The sequence below is a fragment of the Aythya ferina genome (assembly GCF_964211825.1).
Source record: "Aythya ferina genome assembly, chromosome: 14".
Classification (NCBI taxonomy): Eukaryota; Metazoa; Chordata; class Aves; order Anseriformes; family Anatidae; genus Aythya; species Aythya ferina.
Window position 1 is genome coordinate 5,302,430 of NC_140312.1, and position 21,677 is coordinate 5,324,106.

The following is a 21,677-nucleotide window of genomic DNA, read 5'->3' on the forward strand; positions in this document are numbered from 1 at the left end:
CAAAGAAACAAAACAAACATTAAATTAGAATATCAGCACCACAAACCATCTTCTCAGTGCAAATACATACACTGATCAGTTTAGACTGTGGGATCACACAGCTTTATGTCAGTACAATATTTTTTAAAAGCAGTTGATTCATATGGAAAATGTGTGGATAGAGCAGCTTAGATATAGACTCACCCATCTGCCACCTTCTCCTCCAGTATCACTCACTGGTCATGCTACACCTGCAGCTCTTCCTACCAAGGAAGGGATCAACCACATTCTTAATTCCTGCTGGAAATGCCTAAACCAGGATGTTGGCTATTCTTTATATCAAGACACAGACCCATAACAATGATCTTGTACACCACATTGTGCTCAAAAAGCACACCCTGCATGCAGTACACACCTGTGTGTGTCAAATTGCATTTTACTACTACTACATAGAAGAAGATCAGTGAGTTACTTGGCTGAGTTTTTTCCTGTTTGCTCTCCACTGATCTGTTCTGCATCTTTTTAGTTGAGCGATACAGATAAGACATAGGGTCTTTTGAGTGAGCTACTGTTCATAATAATACATCCAGGTTTATTGGAATTTGTTCCTCCTTTCCTTTGATCCAAACGTAAGGAACTGTGCGCAGAAAAAATATATGGACATTCGTATTTTTGTCTTTTCATGCATGTCAGACATCACAGTGTGCCTCCCCTACACGCCCCACATAAGTAGGTATAATGTCAAATTAAAAGAGGTTATGTTCATCTCATCTATTATTAACCAAGGATCTTCTGAACAGATTTGAGTATGTGTTTACTCTGTCAAAACCTACAAACTGCAATCTACACTTAAGAGCAATACTACACCTACGTAAGTGGAGAAAAAGCAGGAAGAGGGTTCTGCAAAGCAAATGAGCAAATGCTAAATAGATGCTATTATATTGCTCTGACTGTTGCAGTGCAAAAGGGAGAATAAATATTGAACACACAGCACTATCACTTAGTTTTTGATGAAGTAGTTCAGGACTAAAGAGTTAGGCATTACATAACCACTCAGCCCACAAAGAACTTACAATCAAACTGCAACCCTGCGCACAAGGACTAGATACAAAAAACATGAGTGGGGTAAACATCAGATGCTAATTCTTTCTGATTACCTGCCAAAAAGCAGCAGCTGGGGCATCTGAGCACACGTAAGTCATCTAGTTCCACATGTGTGCAGAGCAGAGCCTGCGCTGCTGGGTGCTGCCAGAGCCCAGGCACCTGCCTCGCTCTGCGTGTGCGCAGCCAGGGCACCGAACCCCGGGGCTCGCTCCATATGGGAGGCACAGCACATGGCAGGCTGAGGGCACAACCATGCACACAAAATGATGAAAAAGCATCATAGGTTCCAGCAGATTGCCGGTTATCATTTCGAACGCAACAGAAGATCCCTGTGGGCAATGCTATTTTGAGAAGTCTACCTGGCAGGGGAGCAGCTGAGCTCGGGAGCACGTGCTGCTCGTTTGTGCCTTCCTCCAGCTGCCCTTTGGCTGCTCATCCAACGGCTTAAAATGTAGCTGAGGCACATTACAGAGATGTCTTCAAGTTCTTCCTGGATTTTAAATTTATAATGAACATTTGATCACCGAGACAGAGAGGCAACATAGCACAGGATGTTTCCTAAGTTCAGCATCACTTCCCAGCTTACCAGAGCCACCAGTCTCAGCACAATGAAATAAAAAGTTGGCATCCAAAGCTATTACAGCCAGTGAGACTCACGTAAGCAACATGCAGATTGTCAAATAAACAGAAGTATTATACATGTCTAATGCCTTTAATTTTCCATATTGCAATCTGGTGCGTTAATAAAGCCCATTATAATGGGTAAAAGAAAGATTGAAGCAATTTCTACACATTAGCGTGCTTGGAAACTATGACATGAGCTTCAAGTTTTGAGGAAGTGCAAAGATTCACAGTTCTCATTAGCTGAGCAGTTTTGTGAAAATTATGAAACGTATTTGCAGGCAGCTAATTCTTGCTACTGGGTGACTGAATCCATGTTGTCTAAAAAAAAAAAGACAAAATCAAAACAGAAATCTACTTAGACAACATTTGATAATCTACAGGCCTGGCATGGACTTTTTCTGACTCATTATTAGGAAAGAAGTGGACAAAAAGAAGTCAGCTCCTCTTTGTTCATTCCAAAAACTTTAGGCCTAAAAGAAGTAAATAGCAAGCCCGGTTACATCCTCATGATGGAAATGGGCTTCATATCTTGGTCATGATGAAAACCAGAGTTTAAGTTTAAGGTTAGGTACAATACAGGGAAAAAAAAAATCCACTGTTTACATTTGTTAATGAAATTGCTTCATCTGCCCTCTAATGAAATAAAATTTGGCAGAACAGCTGGCCAGAACAGGAAATTCTGGCAAATATTGCAATATTCTTGCATGCTGATGAATTAGAATACTCTCAAATCTTGGGGAATCCTTTCAACAAACGAAAAAAATTGACAAGTTTTGATAATCTAATCACAAAATGGACAAATAAGTCCTGGAATTTCTGTGTCCAATGTAACAGCTGAGCTTCTGAATGTCAACTGTTCACAACAAATTGCTTTGGGCTGAGCTACAAAGTAAGGATTGCTGACAGAAATTATTTGGTGCATAATTTTAATCAACAACCAAATTCGGACAAGTTATGCCCTATTGCCAAGCAATTCATAAATAGAAGAAGGTGACATTCATAAAATAAATTACTCTTTATGAATTATTCACCCTATTCTAATGTCTTTTTCACGATTTCCAATCTGTTCACTAAACCCTACTGTGAAAAGTTCAAGACCATACTCATTAAAATAAACTTAATGTAACCGAATCCTGAAAGAATGTATACATGGATCAGTTTTACAGAACACGGTGCCTTATCTGCAGTTCAAAAGATGTACCAACACCTGGATTACAAGTGGTACCCTTCAAAAGAAGCTAAGGATATCTGAGTGTGACCTACTGACCTGCTTCAAGACCAGCACAGGTTAACCTTAAAAGACATCGCCCCTCCTCTAGCAGTGGCTAGGTGACATAAATCTCAGGAGGAAGCTTTGATCATAATAACCCTTTTCCCTTGCCATGTGAAAGAAAAGGCCTAAGGTAAAGCAAGTGAGAAGCTACGAGGGAGTAAACTCTCTGTGTCCTGATCCTTGCCCTGCCCTACAACACTGCCATGGTCTTTCCTCTGACAAGAGCAGGGAGGAGGTGTACAGGCTCCTGAAACAGCAACTCACTTGGGCCACACTGCCAGGAGGCGATCGCAGCCCCTCCAGTGATTCATGAATGCAAATCCTACAACAGAGGCAAGCAAACCAAACATATTCGCTGACCTTTGCCTGGGGAAAGCTGTATAGTGATGAATGAAGAGGGCCTGGAGCTGTTGCTATCTGAATTACTCACCATGGAGAGTTCATTTCTCCCCCATTAGTAAATACGAAAATATGCAGTTTTATTGGCAGCCGAATAGCCAGGCTGTAGTCCTCAGAGGATAATCTGGCAGTCGTTCCTGCAAAGTTTCTCCATTTGGTTTGATATTAAGTTAAATAAGATATCTCAGATCTCTCTCATAACAGTCATCTGGTGTGTTCTCTCCCATGTATATTAGGAGGGCTGTTTTCCCGAAACCTAATGTATCATTGTAACTAGCATATGTCAGGGAATTGCAAATCAGCCCGTTACAGAGCAGCGCTGCCGTCCCAGCCCTGAGAACAACACACAGTATGTCACCGGAGGACAGAGCGGCGCGCGCTGCTGGGAAGCCGAGCACACGCTGCCCCAGGCACGGCCTGGTGGGATGGATGGGAGGAGACCCAACATGCAGATCTCCAGCATTTTGATCCCTTCCCAGAGTCTTAGCAAGGTTGTTGAGGCTTTGCTGGCACTTCAAATGAAGCTGGGGAAGCACACAACAGCAGGAAAAGAAACACGAGGCAGCACTCACGTGGAGCCTCTTCACGTCACCTGAATAAACGAGAGGGGCACAGGTAGGCAGCTGGTTTGGGAAGTACCTCAGAGCCACTTCTGTCCCTCGGGGCCATCAGGAAGGAGAGAGAAAAGTGTGTGTTCACAGAGGGATGAGGAGGAATGAAGCGACGCTTGGTGCCTTGCCACGTATGGGACACAGCAACGGCACCAGGGGATGAGGGGTGGCCCCCAAAGGCCAGAAGGTGGCCCCATCCATGTCCTGGGAGATGTGTCAGCATAAATAAGTTATCCCTGCTGTCAATTAAACAAGCACACCTTCCAGATCTGACTTCTCCATGAATCTCAGAAAAGTTGCTGTTTCTTTTTTTTTTTAAGGAAAATTGAACATTTACATAGATATTTCTGAACAAAATAAGGGTTTCTGTAAGAAAAAGTATTATTTTCAGAGAGAAAATTGACCGAGAACTTCCAGCTAACCCTAACAGATCTACAGCTGTGCTCCCTCTGCTACGTCACCACCTCTGACCCTACACAACCCCGATCACCGCCCTGCAGCCAAGAAACATGACTAACGTGCTGGGAAGTAATCCCATGACTCAAAATCCTGGACACCAACCTCTCAGGGCAGCATGGTATATCATAAATACAGCACGTCCTCAGAGCTGTGCTGATTTATGGACCTCGTGAACCAGGAGGGACTGCAGAGGCAAGAGGAAATGGGCCCCATAAGTTGCTGACCTGGTCCCTGCCCTCTCTAGCTGCTCAGTGCTGGCCTAACACCTCAGAAAACATTTTCCATGGCATCTCCATGGACCTGCAGCTGAAAATTGCTTAAGATAATTCCTCTAATTGCTGTTGGCGAGAATGAATGTAGGATGGGAATGCCCGTGGCTCAACACAACATGGGGAGGGAAGGAATGAGGAGATAGGAAATCAGAAAGGGTGAGCACAACCTACAGCAGGGAGCAAGAAGATCCCACAGCAAGGACCAGAGGGGCCCAGAGGAGAAAAGAATTTCAACTCACGTCACAAATTCTTTGACACCCAGCTCCCACCAATGGAAAGGGAAACGTATACCACAAGAAATGTAAAGTGATGAAAAATTATGAGTGAAGCCACAAATGTTGTTCCAAGTTTCTTCTTTACCACGTACATGCCTGTAATTTGAAGGCAAGGGAGAGAGGACCAAGCCCATCGCGCTGTTCTCCGAGATATTTATCGCTGCCTGGCTGCAGCGGTACAACACATGCGGTAAGAATGGCCTGCAGCAAGCGAAAACTCATCTGCAGTTCAACAGCTGCACCTTGTTTTCAAGATGAACAGAAACAGACAAAACGCATTTTGTGTTATTTGAATATCTACATATAAAAATATATCTAGTAGGTAAAGGAAATCGAAATCCAAAGCACCAGCAGACTGCCAAAAGAAAAAAAGTGGTATTGCTGCTGGCTCCGCCAGGAACTATAAAAGATAGAAATGGAAAGAAAAGGAGAGGAGAAAAAATATAAAAAGAAGAAAATTAGCATATAAATTGAAACCACATACAGGATCCCATATGTATAGCATGCATTCCAGCTCATGGTACAGATCTGCCCTGTAACTCACAGCTTCAGGTCAATGCTCTCCATTGTCATGGTTCCCTCTCAGAGATGTTATGTGAGGTGGCATTTAACAGAGGACTTCTCTACCAGCACCACCAGTACATCTGGGAACCTCTAGACCAAGGACTGCTGACCTCAGGTGCAATGCTTTCGGCTCTACGGCTGCCTCCTGGAGCCAGCAGCAACCCAACTGCCAAGGGTGCACGGGGTGGACCACCCTGCTTGCAGAGTTCAGGCATTGCTGCAGCTGGCTCAAAACCAGGGCTGTGGGCATCAGAAGTGAAAGGAGATCTCAAATATGTATAAGGGGGAAAAATTTGTGAGATGTTTCAGGTGCTTGGAGTGGTTTGGAACAAAGCAGCAGCTTAGCAGGCTACCTAGCAGATCTGGGGGCTCCACAATCCAGTGCTAGAAGTGCGAGCAGAGAAAGCAGAGGTAAATGCATTAGCTAATGCCACAAAGTTAATGCACATAAATTAAAGCTCATTAAGCTCTGGGGAATATGATTATCTGGAGTGGGCATTTACTTGCCATAACTTAATCCCAACCCCGAAGATGACATGGAGCAACTCTGCCCACTTCACTGCCAGACAAGACCACTCCAACAAAGATTTCATATGCTCTAGCTAAGTCCCAGCAACTTCATAATTTCAGTAAATTTTTATCAGTTTTTTGGTTCTTCAAATAAACAACCCTCAAGCACTGCTATTGTAGCCTTCAGATTTCTTTAACATGTAAATAAATCAAAGTATTCCAGGGCAAAGAGAATCTGTTCGGGGCTTCAAAATGGAACTACTTTATGTCTGTTATGAGCCTCCATGTACCTACAAGTGGGTTTTTGGCCTTGGCCATTTTCAGGACAGAATAAATGCCTGATGGGAAAACAGATGTTAGCTGATATGATCAAGCCCTTATTCCCAACACGCAGTAACTACCGCTCATTTACATACAGTGCAACCCAGCTCCCCCTGCGATCCGCAGAAACGCGGCGCACTGACGGCTCGAGCTCCACAGCTGTGTTTCTTCAAGGAAGAGGAGAAGGATCAAGAATGTGAGCACGCAGAATTCCTGTTGGTAGAGAGGCAACAAAAACAAGATTGCACAGTCTGTGAATTCAGACTGATAACTTCAGGTTTTCACAACCATTTTTCCTCTCTTTGCACCACCAAAATCAAATGAACCCGAACACAGTTATAAAGTGGCCTTCCTAAAAGCAGGATCTGTTTCCTTTAAATGCACAGAGCTCTACCATCTTGCAATACATGGAATCTGCAGCCTTTGCACTTTAAGGGACATTAATTCAAATGAATACAGTAGCATACCACTACCATATATTACCCTCTGTTTTTACAGATGTGCATAGTTTTCAGATTCAAAGATAAAACAGTGCAAACCTAGGCAGGAGAATTAGGCACACAGACCCAGTCTGCGTACAGGTATGAAATATAAAGCAGGAACGACATGCTGACAGGACATTTCTCTAGGGAAAACTAACACTATCAGAGGGCAAAGCGTGTGGCTTGAGAACATCTGAATGGCTGAACACAGTTTCCTGTTTACAGAAATTAATAGATTGGTCTTTTCCAAGGTTTGGGTTCAGTACGTGACGTGTAAATTCCATGTGACTCACAAATCCATTGCAAATGACCAAGGAACACAGGATTTTCCATCCCAGACCAGAACTTGGGTCCAGCATTTTTGTGTAATGGTGATTTCTGGGAAGGGGGATAGAAACTCTTAGACACTGCAATCTTTTCTCCAATCCACCCTTCTAAAGACATGTGAGACTGGTCTGCCTTGGCAACTCCATTTTGCAGAAGCAAGCCTGGGAAAATGCAAACCAGATGGAAACACACAGTTCTTATGGAGCATCCTAAGAAACATGAGGTATCTTATCAGTCCCAGGGCAATGCCCCTGCCATAGAGCTCTTATTTCTCCTGCAGAATGGTGAATGGTCTTATCTGCTCCATTCCCAATGTAGGGGCTGAATAAAAGCAGGAGGACTCCTCTACCAATGGCAAATAGTCCATGCATGTTCCAACTGAGAAATAAGAAAGGTGGGAAGCAAACTCTTACCACCATGGGAATTGCGTCTAGGGTCTGTACTCAAGGAAAATATTCGCATCCACCTCCACTGAAATTTTAAGCCTCATGCATGCCACCAAAAAAAAAAAAAAAGATTAGAAAAGCCTCATAGCTTCATCTGCCACTGAGGCCAAGCACTATTTACTATAAACAGGAACTCTTTGATGATTGCCCCGCTACCAGAGTGGAAAAGGCATGCTCCCAGCAAGGACGGGCATCACACTCGCTAAACACTAATTGGAGGAATCCTCTGCTGGCTGCTTTCGCTGGCCTTGCAACCTCTTCGCACACAGTCCAAACACTCCTTGCAGGAAAGCTGGCAAAAGCCCCAGAGAATTACAAAATGATGAATCTTGCTTGGACAAGAGAGATTGCCAGAGTTAATTATGAACCATTATTTAGACATATTGGTGAGGAAGACATAACAATCCTCAATACTCAGACTTATTATCAGGCCTGCCAAATTCAAGTCTCCGGGTACAACACTGCACGTAGACCAAGAAATTTCTCCAGAAATTGGCATTGATGAAATTTTATGAGTAAGCAAAACATCCCATTAGCAAGGGGTCTATGAACATCCATTACCCAGAGCAGCAGTAAAAGCGTGGAACGGAGCAGCCCACATGGTCACTCTTGCCCTGTCCCAATGACACGGATCGTGAGAACCTGATTTTCAGCCACAGAAAGACCCAAGAATGTTGATAGCTTGGGAAAAAGCTCAAATTTTGCACTGTTAACTAGAGGGACCTGGGAAATGATTCCGTATATTGCCAAGAAATTAAACCAAATTTAATTCCCCATCTTGGGCTTTTTTGTGTCTTCTCCATTCCTTGCAAATCAGTCAATATGCCAAGAAAATATCTTAAAAATATCACAGCGAACACAAAACCCATTCTGCTAAAGCAAATGGTGAGTTAGAAAAATAAAACATTTTCTCCAGTGTCTGAAAAGTTTCGGTGCCAACTAGCAGAATATGGGAGAAGCAGAATAATAAGAAACCGAGTAAGGTTAATACATGGAGGGTAACAGGATATTTGGACGATATAATAGAGGAAAGCTACTGAGAACTGCATTAATAGCAAAGATCTGATCCAGTCTTAACAGCAGTAATGGGGGGTGATGATGGGACTGTGGAGAAATACACTCTGTTTTCCACACTACGAGATGAGTAAAATGAAGTCTGTGCTCACTGGGGCAGCCAGATGCAGAGCTTGCAGGGATGTTCCTCGGGAAGGATGCTACAGAGACAGAACAGCAGCGTACGTTAGCCTGCTGAGTGCAACTGGGCACCCTTGGAGCTTCACAAGCAATAACATAACAAATACTTTCAGTAAAGTGAGACTCGGGGGAAGAAAACCACTCAACATCTGTTGAAAGATGTCCTGTAGCTGCTTCTCGAGAAACTGTGTAAGAGTAAAGCAAACAAGTAGCGGTGTTTTCCAGAATACAATTCCTACTTCTAGCGAAGTGCGAGTCAGGGATTTCCCGAAGCAGAGGTGATGACTGGGAACTTACCAGTCCTCTATCAACAGTTCTTCCATGAACTGTCCTAAAAGGAGACAGGCTCGTGGCAGTCCCCATCCCACTCAGGCAGTCCAAGACCACGATTCCATTTAGTTCCCGTACTGCTCTACCAATGGTCCTATCTTCCAGAAGCTCGGATGAGAAAAAGTTTTGGGGAAATGCTGCACATCACTACGACTCACCAGCTGTTCCTCCCTAAATGCTAACTTCTGCAGCAGGGCTGCATTTCATTGCCTTGCTCTATGTTATTTGGAATCACGAGTCACACCTCCTCCAAACTGACTGCAAAGATTCCCTCTCCTCGTTTAGTCTCAATTCAAGGTTAAGCTCAGATTTGAATGCAAGATTTGCAAGTTACAACTCAAGGTGACATAACACTATGGTTGATGAAAAGTGACAGACTGCAAAATTAGTGGTTTATCCTACACAACCACAGCCTCTTCTATCCCAGTGAAGCCTTTTTTCCAGCACTGTGAAGCTCGAGCAATTCATACTGAGAGGAAAGAACTCATTTCACGACTTTATCACTGTTGTTATGATACCAGCAGGGGTTTCTTTTAAAGCCTGCTCTGGCAAGAACATGACTCCCTAGGATTCTCCCCCTGCATTTAAAATGAAGCAGCTCTAGCTGGTGTGGTTGCAAAGAAATGTTTGAACTTCAGTGCAATCTTAGGAGCTCAGAGAAGGCGGCAGATACAAACCCAAACATGATGAGAAATTAAGCAACAAATCTGAGGACTTTTAACCAAACCTCATTTTCTGAGCAATTGGATTTAGTGCATGAACCTCCCTCTGCTTCCCAAAGTTGTGCCTACAGCTGATGCAGGATAAGAGTAAGTTTAAAAGAGGTTCCTTGGATATTCATTTCGCCATGAAGCTCAGCACATTTGCTCTGTGTTTTGGGGGGTTGCAGCCTCCCCATCAATCTCTTGCCTCCTCAGCAAGACTGTGACCAGTACTAATCTCAGCTTAAAGTTAGCTCAGGGAGTCTACACAAGCTTAAACGCAAAAAGCTTCAAACACTCATTGCTCTAAAACCGCCCTACGATTGTTCTAGGCAGAACCAGCCACACATTTACCAGCTCCGTTTCGCACCCAACTCTGGGAGCTGACCTTCCCCATCTCTCCTCATTTGTTTTTGGCTTACGGCTTGGCAAACTCGGCCTGTCGCTTACTTCCACAAACACTGACACGCTTCCCTCAGCGCTGCGCTCAGGCCTCAGCAGCTTGCAGCCACATCTGAACACATGAACAAACACTACTGTGAAATTCCCTCAGATGTTTCAAGGTAGCTGCCTGAGGAAATACTCCAGCCATGAGATGGCTTTTTAGATCACGTTACATCACTCCCACGTTGTTTATTTTATTTGCCTCCCTTCTCTAGATACACTGCGGCTTGGCAGAAGACGGCTGTCCAGCTCCTGTTCTCACTCTAGGCCTTCACCTTCCGCATGTGCCACTGAAACCAAGGATCTCTTTCTCCTTGTTTTAATTCAGTGCCCCCCACTGACCAGACAGCCTAGACTAAAGACGATGATGGTGGAAATACAGTGGGCTACACCCAGCCAGCTCCTCACGATCTGCAGAAAAGTGGCGTGTGGCCTGCAGGCCAGGCCAGCAGGAAAAGACACCAAAAAAAAGGGAAGATACTGTTTGGAAAGGGAAGTCTTGTCTCCAGTTCTGCTGCTTGAAAGTCTTCTCAGCCCTTCTGAAGGGGAGTATCATGTTCATAGAGCTGCTGGATAGGAGAGGATGAGCAAATACTCCTTAGGTTTTCCTGAAGACCTGGTGTAACTTGTTGAACCCACCAGGAGGAAGAGGGGTTCCCTCATCCACCTTCCCCAGATGTAAGCTGTGGCACTCCTATCAGTGTTTTGGTTTAAGTGTCAGCACATCATCACCTAAACGCTCCCAGTTACATGAGCTGCAGCCTAAGCAGCCTGGACATCTGTCCAGAGTAGTCAGGTATGACTTGTGATCCCCAACAGTTTCTTCATTTACATGAAGAGTTTAAAAAAAAAAAAAAAAAACAAACACAACAACTTACACACATATGCCTTATGAAACAGCTAAAAAAACAAGACAGGCAGAACCCCATTTATCTGGAGATGTTGACAACAACTCCTGACACGTGAAGCCGGACCTTCTAATCCAGCCAATTTGTAAAACTACAGCAATTCATCAGCGATTCATTCCAACGCTACACAGCAAGCACGCACCAGCAGAAAATCAATTCCAGTGAGCCAAGGGCTGCGGAAAGCACAGAATGCTTACTGAAGTGTTTGGTGAAGGCTGAGCTGGTTATTAACTTTTGTTTTCCTCTTATTGTCAGTACCTGTCTGATGTATGCACCTAAAATTTCCAGGACAGGTGATCAGATGACACGGAAATAAGCTTCCTGCTCCTAGGCTTACTGGTTGTAGTACCATTACCAACCTCTGCAGAGCAGTTCAAAATCACAATGGATGATGGACTGCACAGAGTAAAAGCCTTGTCTGATACATTCACAGAACCACACAACTCTTCTAGACACAAAACCTAATTATTAATTACCCTGCAGCTCCCCTCTATCTACTCTGCAGGTTTTTTATAATAGCAATACTTGTTAGTATGGAAAAAAAAATGCTTTCTAAGTCTCATTTCTGTGATAGAAGCAAGCACAAGGGGACTGCTGGTGGATTCCTATGTCAGGGAGGAACTCCTGCTGCAGGAGCTGTGCCCACAGGGTCCAGCAGCAAGCCCAAGACGTGGCTGGCAGACTGTGGCAGGAACATACCCTGTAGCTCACGTGGAAGGACCTCTTCTATAATTGTTAAGGATTATTCAAATTGCAGCAGTGCTTTGAGGAACCAAGTACCAGCGTGCTTGCTCCTCCTGTTCCCAGGGTACAATACAGAAGGAACCAAACAGATTCAGACCTGAAATCGATCCCTAATTCTTAATTGAAGTATTTGAAACCTATTGTCTTCTTAATCCTCCTGGTTTTATCAGAAGCCTCCAAGGTCAAGTTTCAGTCCCTGCCACTAAACATACGTGATCATCTTCATATAGTGGCCTTTTTTAAAAAATAGCTAAAAAGCAAAGTTTTAGCCCTCACAGTAAGTAAACAGAAACTTGAAAATAGAAAAAAACATAGTATATTCAGAGTCAAGAAACAAGAAGTCAATGTGAATAACAAAAATGATTCCTACTTTTTTTTTTATTCACATGATCCTTTAGTTGGGGGGTGTTACTGACTCAGAAAGCTTTAAATTGGCTTTACTGCAACATATCTTCCAGAAGGATTTAAACAAAGCCAAACTGAGCAGAAAGCCTTGGCGTTCAGCTCAAGAGCTGTCTGGATCAAAGGTTACAGAAGGTATCACAAGGCCACATGACTATTTCTACTTTGACATGCAGAAACTCTCCTACACAAGGTTCTGTCCAAATTCACCGCAAAATATCGTAACAGCAGTTATATAAATGATAAAAAGAACACAATGATAAATTGTGTTCTTAATGCAATGATATGGCAGATTTTTCCAGTTCTTCAAAAGGATTAGTGACTTGCACACTGTGCCAGAAAAGCAGAGAAATTTTAATCTTTCCATTTGTTTTGCAACCCAATAATGATTGTTTAGGAGTATGTTTTTCCTTTATGCATTGCTCAAAGTACTGGAATATCTTAATGCACTTGAAATTAGCTCCTGCCTATGATCCCTGCTACCCTGTGTAAATCACATACTTTAAAAGAATATTTAATTAGAGGTGAAATAATACCAGCATACCCCCATGAATTTATTTCACAACATCCATTTCTGTTGCAATTTTGATCCTTTTTTTTTTTCATTCTAGCTTGGTGACAGTGTTATGACAAAGAACTATTAGATATACCTGCAAAAGCACAGCAAACTGCAAGCAGTAAGAAGAGAACAATATCAAACATCCTGTTTATAGCATGAAGTATATAAGTTTTATGGAACCCAAACGGCAAAGTCTCATTTCTCTGACTTCCTTCCCTATAAAGCTAGGTAAGTGTTACGAGCAGCACATTTGTCTAGAAGTGGAGCACACATTTTGTTATGGCAGCTTACCTTAAATTCAAGCTTTCAACCTTAAGGGGTAAATAGTCAGCGTGAGGATTTAAGAATAAATCTCAGTGAAACACACGGAAGATTTACGACAAACTATCTGAATAAATAAGAAAAAGCATTATAACAAAAATGATTTGGGTTATTGGGATAATTCATTGTATATGCCCTAGTATTTACAATGCTATTCACTATATTACACATAAACAATAACGTATATATTCTAACCTTACCTCATAATTCTGATACATGTACTTCACGGACACTTTTATATTTAAACACCTTTATACTGATACAACCACATTTTCATTTTAGCCTCTCAATGTGAATGCTTCCCAGGAAGGCTGTCCTTAACTCCCTCTTTATATCTGAAATAAATTATAACAGCCTGCAGTTTATATATTGCTTTTACTGCACTGCCTTATGCTGGAACAGTTGCATGGGTTATATAGCCAGCCTCTAACAATTTTTTATGCTGTTTTGTTAGCCCTTCAGAGTTTCTCAAGAGGATTTAAAAGAAAATGGAAAGCCTATATACTATTTTATAAACCATTTAGATACACTGAGAAGCACAAGCCTGGGCCACTGTTAGACAGCAGTGAGAGAACCACATGACGATGTTGCACTTTTAATTTTAAGAACATGTTATTTTGCAAAACTGGGGCACGTAAAATACTGGCAATGCCTGATTAAGATGGACAGTGGGCCAAGGCCTGAGCAGATCTCAACACGCTTCCGAGCCCTATCAGACAGTTCTTTGTAGTGTTGTAAGACTAAAACACCAGCAAACCATTCAAACTCCAAAATTCGCAACACACAACGAAGATTTTCAAAGGACTTACTGCCCCAAAGGGACACATAAGAAAAGCTGGCAAGTGAAATCAGATCATGGAAAAGAGTTCAAAAGAAGTTTCCGTGGCACATTGCACTCTTTCTTGCAGCAGATGAAGCATGGATGCACACGCCAAGTGGGATACGCACGGCCTGGCTCTGTAGTTCCCGTATCACCAAGGAGCCGTCTCTCCGTGGTGGCACAGCCGACAGCATCATCCTCGCTCCTCAAACCAAACAAGCCTATTGTAAACTTATCTAAAAGCTGTCTTTAAAGCTGTGCTGGCTACATAAGCCAAGAGCACCAACCATAGGCTCTGCTGCACTCCTTAAAACTGCAGGCTTGAATTAAAATCACACCCTGCCATTAACCCGCTGACTAAAGTCAAATCCTATCAGTTAGTGACATCCTAACCAGTGACATCCCCACTGCTCTGAACAGGGTTAAATCAGCCTTAGAGAAGACACCTTTTTCTGGTTTATTAAGAGCCAGTAAACTGTCTTTCTCCCACCTAGCACTGATGAATGCAACCACAATTGTTTCAAACCTCTTTGTGAACTGAGCTGTGCAGCCCTTCCAGAGGGAGAAGGGCAAACATCTTTCAGAGATTTTAATTCTTGTTACACCTTCTATCTGTTGACCACGCAAAATGCTCTCATTCCTCAGTACCAGTTACAACATATTTAAGTGGATTTCAAGATTTCATCAAGGTTTTCATCACAACTTTACCTTTGATCCTAGGAGAACCAGAGGACCATGTCTCAGTGCCACCTGAAAGGGCATCTCACTGCTAATACAACAATATCGGTGAGCTAACATACTGCCTCCCAGACCCCTTTCCCACCAGCTCCACAAAACCCAGGACCATCTTCAGGGAGAGAAGAAATTTTCTTCCATATTTTTTCCATTAACATCCATGGGATCTCAGAGTGCTTCACGCTTCCTAAAATCAGGTCCAGTATCAACATTCATACATTTGGAGACTGAGGAAATTCCTCTGGCCTGTTCCATGCTACTCAAGTGTTGTGCTAAGGGGTTAGCAACACACTTAAAGGCACAAATCAAGGCGACAACCCTTCAGAAGCACTACCAACAGCTTTGACAGCTTGCTGTTAAAAGTGCACACGCACACTGGTAAACTAGCTGCAGAAGGAAAGTTGATCAGAGAAACGACTTACTAAATGCTCTGCAAAGATTTACTATAACTTACAGCTGTTTTCCAAAAAACCTCTAGTAAGCGAGCAAATCAGCTACAAAAGACGATTACTCTCATCCCCCCCTTCTTTTGCACTAAAATTTGCTAATTATCCCCAGCCCAAGAATCAGCCTCCTAATTAGGAAGTAAATCTCTTGGCTTGAAAGGACACCAGCCAGTAATTACTACTGCATGTTCATTTCCATTCTCTGCAGCTTTCCATGATGTTTGTCAACACCTCCTTTGCCTTTGGATATTTATTCTTTCCTGTTTTCTTGATGCTGATTTACCTGCAAGGAGAATGGAAGCCCCTTTTATTTAATCTTTCTTCTAGACTCTCGCAATGCAAAATGTCTGCGAAACACAGTGCTGGAAGTAGCAGGTTTCAGTTACTGAACGAGCAGGAAGCTCATAATGACTTGTGGCTTCGTGTCTCTGAGACAGAACCCAATCCTCCAAAACGCCAGCCTTTCTGAACAGACGCGAGATCATAAAGCGGGCCCTCAGGCTCTTTACGTTCATGTAACAATTTCACTGACCACAGCAGTTACTGCCTACTTTTGTTAGTGCATGGCAGCGAGATGTACTTTCTAACGTCTTTGCCCTAAAATCCTGAGGAATGTTTCCAGATTAAAATTGCTTGAGAACTGCTGCAGAGATTTCTACGCTCGGTGAATAAACGATGCTTCCTTCCAAGCAGTGCGACTGCAACGCAGACCTCTGGCTTTGTGCTAGCCATCCACTGACACATCTACGCAAGTACCACACGCTGCTTAATTTTAAAATGGATATGGAAAAAGGGGCAGCCTCACCTGGGTACTGCAAAAAAAGGGGTGATGGAATTTAACCACCTGCACCAGCAGCAGAAGGCACGCAGCAGCACGGGAGCCTCCTTCCATTCCTTGTTCCTAAGAGTAATGAATCCATGCAATGTTCTTTGAGGCTCTTAAATGAAAAACATTATTTAACCAAGGCTCTTTTTATAGAGCATTTTGCATCGGTTCACTATGGGGCACAAAGGGGAAGGAAATAATTTCTGGAGACTTTAATAAGAATATACTGATCTGACTAATGGTCTTGCTATTTTAACTTTGTATAGATTCACCTTCTTCAAAGCAGACCAATAAAATATGTATTTTACTGCAGTGGAAACAGGTAGGTGTACAAAAACTGTAGCTTCATCTAAGGTTTGGTTTGGTTTAAAAAAAAGAAAAAAGGCAGAGATACATCTGCAGCCTATCGTTACCACAGGCACCGCTTCCAAACCATTCAGAGCCTCTCCTAGCATCAGAAGTTTTCCGTTAAGTTCCACCTCGGTAAGCTGAGCTATGCAGAGAATTTAAATCTAGAAATAGTGGTAAACACTGTCCTTTAGTGGCTTTCCTATAAGATCCAGGGCCAAGTTCAGTTTTGGCTTATCCAGTTTGAGAAGTTCGTGCAGTTTACAAGCGAACTTCCTTTGTGCGCAGCAAAGCCCAGCTCCCTGCGTCACGCCGGAGGATGTCACCAGATGAGAGCACATTCTGTGCACTGCAAGTCATCCGCACCGACGGGATGTCAGCCTGCTGGGATGCAGCGTTTGGCCCTAGCAGTCAGGAAAAATATCCTAAGAAAGCCTGAGCAGGTAACGCTGGAGGTGGTGATGCCTCAGTTTGTGATTCTTACGGACAGATTAAGTTATTATTACAACTGGATTAGAAAGAAAAAGCGTGGCTTCCCCTCCACCCACCCCCCTTTTTTTTAGATTTTGGAGAAGGATCAAAGGAGGAAGAACAAGAAGGAGAAACTGCTTGCAAATCTCAGTGCAGTGCGGGGGGAGAAACCACACACAAAGCCAAGAAACAAATGGATAACTGGAGAGAGAAGAAGCCTCTTTCATCAGGCTCTTCTAAATTTGAGGCAGACTTTCTCTCCGGTTGTAAACTGAGAGAGCAGTGAAGAAAGAGATGGTACGTTTGGAGTCACGATGGAAGCATCAGAATATATCAAAACAGCTGTAGGCACAAACGCACTGGCTGGGACAGCAAGCCCATTGCCTAAGCCTACAACCACAACTGTCTGCCCTAGCCATAAATCAGCCTCTTAACAAAATGGTTTTTCAGTTCCCAGGCTCCTCCGATGCTCCTGGGCCTCTCTTTTTTTTCCGAACACATCTCCAGGGTATGCAGATACATTTAGGGAGCAAAATATTTGCTCTCTCATCTTCTCATGGCTTTGACAGCAGGAGGCACCACCACCACCACCGCCACAGAAGAGGTAAACCTTGCTTCCAGAAGCCAAAAGGCAAAATCCACCAAGAGGAGAGAGGAGAGAAAAAATTCCAGCAGTGACCTGCAGCGATGCTGTGCTGCTGGTGCCTCCCGTGCGAGTCGCCGAGCCGGGGCTGCTCCGCTCCTCACGCTAATAGCACAGATGCTCCGGGAGGCCCCAGGCAACAGGAGGGACGTGGATTTGGCAGTGCCTCGTTGTGGTCTTTTTAATATCGTTTATTTAAAGCCTTTCTGAAATCTCCTTTCAAACTACAGCAGAGCGGGAGAAGGGTAATTAAAAATAAAAGGAAGTTTTCATCTGTTTCAGCACGATCAAAGGAGAAGGTAAAGGAGCGTGCGAGTCCTTAGGGACCCACGTTCCCCACCGCTGCACAGTCAGCTATTGTCATAAAACACGGACCTGGATTTTCTTCAGGCAGTTTTGCTTAACAGGATATTCTGGGATGCAACATCTCATTTTCATGAGGGGCCTCAGGGGACAGAGTAAAAACACCCATCATGACCAAAGTAAAGAGCATTTAAATATCAAAGTAAGAGGGGGGAAAAAAAAAGGTAGAGCAGAAAGCTTTGTCCAGCTACAGGGATTAATGAATGATGGCACAGGTTGGTTTACCCTCAGCTAAGTGAACTTTCTTAGTGTAAGCAGGGCTGGGGATAAATTGGGACATTTATTCCAGATGACAAGAGTAGAGTAAACAAATAGATGCTTTTTAATTTCCCCTTTTACTTAGGGAGCCATAAAAATTCAACAGCAAAGACACTGCACAGGGGAAGACTTAGAAGATTTAGATTAACGCAAAAAATACAACTTTCTATCTGAGCAAAGCTTTGTCATAATAAAGGAACAGGAGTCTTTTAAGTCCAGAAGGGCTCATCCTCAGAGAAAAGCACAGCCCCGTACCCTGCACGCTGGATTCCTGTGCCCACATCTCTGCTCACCTCGGTTCTGCCCCTGTGCAGGGGTCCTGGGCGCTCCTGAACTTTCCATGAAAGCAGCAATGGTACGAAATCCTCTCACATCTTATAGGGAAAACAGAGCAAACACTGTCCAACCCTAATTAAAATAAACCTGAAACACTCGATTGTGCAAGTAGGCTCTTCAAATCCCTATTTGAGCTTTTAAAATCAGGTCATTTTTAAGTGCTGTTTGAATACACAACTTGCTTTCATTTCATTGAAATGGCGGGACAGGATTAGCCATTAGATTTACTGTAGCTACCAGGATCAGCCCAAGGGGACCACAGATCTGATGTCACATTTGAAGAAGCACTTTGAATTAAAAGACAATTAAAGAAGAGATTAATAATACATTCCATACTTCATCCCTCAGTAAAGTAATGCCATCCTACCTCGCTTAGCAAAGCACGTAGCAAGCAAAAGAGTTATCTGGACCTCCAGAACATCTCAGAAAGTCCACCCCACCATCATTTAAAAACAAGAAAATTAAACACTGCGGTGATGCGTACAACATGGACACAGAGCAGCACGTTGCATTATCTATAGGAACTGTTTCTCTTACTAAGGATAAAGTCTAGTTTAAGCACATGGTTCTCATGAGTTATAAATTTTTCATAAAACTTCATCTTACTTTTAATTGTTGTCACAAGCCTGAGAAATCAAAGATTTTCAGAAAAGAAAAAAAAAAGCCTTAGGAGTCTGTGGTATACTATACTTTCCTTGCAGCTAACTCTTTTGAAGACTTGTTTTTTTGTTTTTAATTACAAAAGGAAAAGGGCTTTTAGAAGGCACAGGAGTGGTTTAGCAAATTACTAGCTAGAGCACAGCATAAAACCCAGCGCTGACAAGGGGGTGCGCTGAGAATTTGGGTCCTGAGGTCAGAAATACCATCTGTAATGAAAGATGGTTGTATTTCAGAGTGCCAAGTGACAGCTGTGGTCCAGAGCTTTTCGTCAGATGTGCAGGAAGACAGACTCCAAAAGAGGAGAAATTGGTGTATGCACATCTGGTAGAACAGCATCCAGTAATTTACTACAGGCATAATGGCTCCTTAGCTTTTAAGGCAAAATATAATTGGGCATGAATGGCCATGGTTTTAAAAGGCAGCTTCCAAGATGCATAAAATAGAGGTATCGTACAGATGAAACCTCTTCATATACAGGAAACCTCTATCTCGGTACCTAAGTCATTCACTGTCTTGGTTTTGGACCTTATCCAGAGCCGGAGGCAGCAGTGGGCATCCTCACTTGCCATCAGAGAGCAAGGCCTGAAGAGCCACAGTAAAAGAGAGAAGGGCAGGAACTCGGCGCTGAGCAATCTTACAGATACATAGATTTAAATTCCATTTTTCATCCTGGATGAGGGAGGGAAGAGCTCTATCACTCTGGAAGAACTAGAGCCAAAGATAAATACTATTATTAAGAGCAAGAATAATGCATACAGTTGATCCTGCAAAATTCCAGTCAGCACAAAAAGACAAAAAGGAAGATGACAATGCAGTCTCTGGACTTAGCGTAACTTTTGCTTTTTAGATACAATTTTCTGATCACTTCTGATGGTGACCAGATGTATGAAACCCCTCTGATAAATGCGAAGTATGTTTTTTTTTCAAATTAAAAGTAAATTTTTTGTTCTAGATCCAACTCAGCATACATTTTGCATTAAGAAATGCTGCCAAATTTCATAACTTAATTTGAAAAAATGATCTTTCCTTAGTCTACAAATTGCTACATTTCAAGCACATCCTACACAGCCTGGTCAAACTTAACGCAGTCTCATAAAGCTTAAAAGAGACTATTTCCACTTGTCCAGGAAAGTCAATAAGACAAGAATGAATGTTACTTGTGATACCATTAGAAATACTAAATACTTACAAATTATGCTACAAAACATGGACATGAATAACTCAGTGTAAGTAAACTCAATAGTATAGGACTTGTCTGCTTTTTTTCCATGAAAACAACTTCTTAGACGCTGTTCTTTAACATCAGAGCCTGTTGTCCATGAGATATTTGTAACTTGCCCATTTAATTGCAGGCTTGTCTCTCTTTTGCATTTGAAGTCTATATTATTTCAAGGAGTTCTGCTCCACTCTTTCCTCATCATGGTTTACACACTGTTGCATAATGCAACCTTATTAAAGAGTACAATCTGCTGTAGAAGGCTTTCTTCTGCCTGGAACTACAGAGAGAACCGAACTACGGCTGGCATCATTTCAGCAGCAAGTCAGTCTACTTCCTGAAAGGCAAACTAAATAATTTTATGTCCTAATTACTTTGGGTAAACTTGAATTTAGCCTTATGCCATCTCTCTATGTAGTATTTAGCCATGAACTGCAGACTCACTAGCACACCCTGACCCACTTAATCGGAAGCTGAATCATAACTGATACCAAAACAGATATCAGAGGAAAGCGTTAGCCAGTTCACCAAATTTCTTCCCATGTCTGCAAAAACTTCAGCTGACTCATTAAGAAATTACTTCTAGAAACGAAATATGGAAGAGCAGCAATGTCCTAATTAACAGAACAGGAAGCACATAATCAGAAGGAGAACCATTTTGTCTAGTGGGTGCACTGTTGGACTTGTCACATCAACCAAGCTGTGTTAAAAGGCTGTGTTCATCCCCAAATGTGTCCCTGCACCGCTGTTGGGTTTTCTCGCTACCCCACACTACCGTGAGCTTAAATAAACCTGCCCCACAATCAAGCCTTACTAATCTGCCTACCGAGGTAGATCAGCTTAAAGGACGTTCAAAGTCATCTCTTAATCTCATCTCTGGAGATTATAACCTCCTCCTATCTGTTCCAGGAGTTTTTTAAAAACACTTTTGCTCCACTGCAGAAGAATGTATTTTAACCAGAAAGAGGCCAAGACTAGAACACGGCTTCCAAGTCCTTAACAATTCAGGTGGGGCGCCCATCCAAATCTGCTCTGGATGCAAGTCAGATCCAAAGCTTCAGAAAAACTGTTTTCTTGTTCCAGTTCAAATATGGACAAAATCTCAAAATCTCTCTTGAGACAATGAACATACGCCTCAGATGAAATACGATTAAAAATACTGTTCCTCCTTCATCTCGCGGTTTAATTCTGAGGAGATGGTCCCACTTTCCCCTCTTGCAACATTACACCCAGCTCTGCTGTCAGTCCACGTGACACCGAACAAAAGCAATCTCCCTTTGCCAGCTACAGACTTTCCACCACTTTC

At 42.8% G+C, this 21,677-nt stretch overlaps 1 protein-coding gene across 2 annotated transcripts in view; it reads right to left on the minus strand.

Annotated features, from left to right (window-relative positions):
• The window catches only part of ADAMTS2 (ADAM metallopeptidase with thrombospondin type 1 motif 2), a 178,983-nt gene that overhangs the window by 132,883 nt on the left and 24,423 nt on the right, over window positions 1–21,677 (minus strand). Inside the window, exon 1 of one of the 2 annotated variants that reach the window (XM_084535587.1) lies at window positions 184–255. The exons of the other annotated variant lie outside the window; for it this stretch is intronic. The gene's annotated coding sequence lies outside the window, so the exon portion shown is untranslated. Of the gene's footprint in view, window positions 1–183; window positions 256–21,677 lie in introns of those variants that run through there. 2 annotated transcript variants of the gene reach the window in all.